Here is a 661-nt window from a genome sequence, read left to right as displayed (position 1 = left end):
GGCCGGCTCGTGCAGCACGAGGAGGAGCCGCAGCCCCCCAGCGGGAACACGGCGCTGCGGAGGGTCGGGATGCGGCCGGGGGAGATAAAGCGCTGTGCTGAGCCGCCCTGAGCACGCGGGAGAGGTTACGCTGCCCTGGGACGGCGGCAGGCAGGATGGGATTTTGCAAACAGGGAATTGGTTGCGTCAGGGCAGCCCAACCTGAGAGGTGGCACTGCGGCCTGGAGCTCTGCCCCGTACGCACAGCTCTGTGCGTGGAGAACCCCCCCGTTCCATCCCCAAAGCACACGCTGGAGAGTTCCCCGTCCTACATCCAGCTCTGCACCCCCGGGCACGAGCACAGCCCCCCTCCCGGATGGTGTTTCTTAGGGCAGAAGCAGCGATCCTCCCCCATGCGATAAACCTTTTTCACGTGAAGGCACTGTCACAGCTTTTGCCTTTCCAGCGCTCCCCTTTCTGCACACGGAGGTGCATGGGCGCATTCCCGGTGCCCCTCTAAGAGCCCCATATTGTGGCACCAGAGGTCTCTGCAGTAAGGATGGCTCCCACCATCATTTCCCCCACCTGAAGCCAACACAGCTGCTTCCAAGTGGGGCGGTGAGAAGGAGCTGCCCCTGCCAGCAGCAGCCTGGAGAACAAAAAGCTCTCCGTGCCTCTTCCC

The sequence above is a fragment of the Meleagris gallopavo genome, chromosome 16, assembly GCF_000146605.3.
Source record: "Meleagris gallopavo isolate NT-WF06-2002-E0010 breed Aviagen turkey brand Nicholas breeding stock chromosome 16, Turkey_5.1, whole genome shotgun sequence".
NCBI classification, from domain to species: domain Eukaryota; kingdom Metazoa; phylum Chordata; class Aves; order Galliformes; family Phasianidae; genus Meleagris; species Meleagris gallopavo.
The sequence above is the reverse complement of the archived record's forward strand: the minus strand, read 5'-3'. Positions refer to the sequence as shown.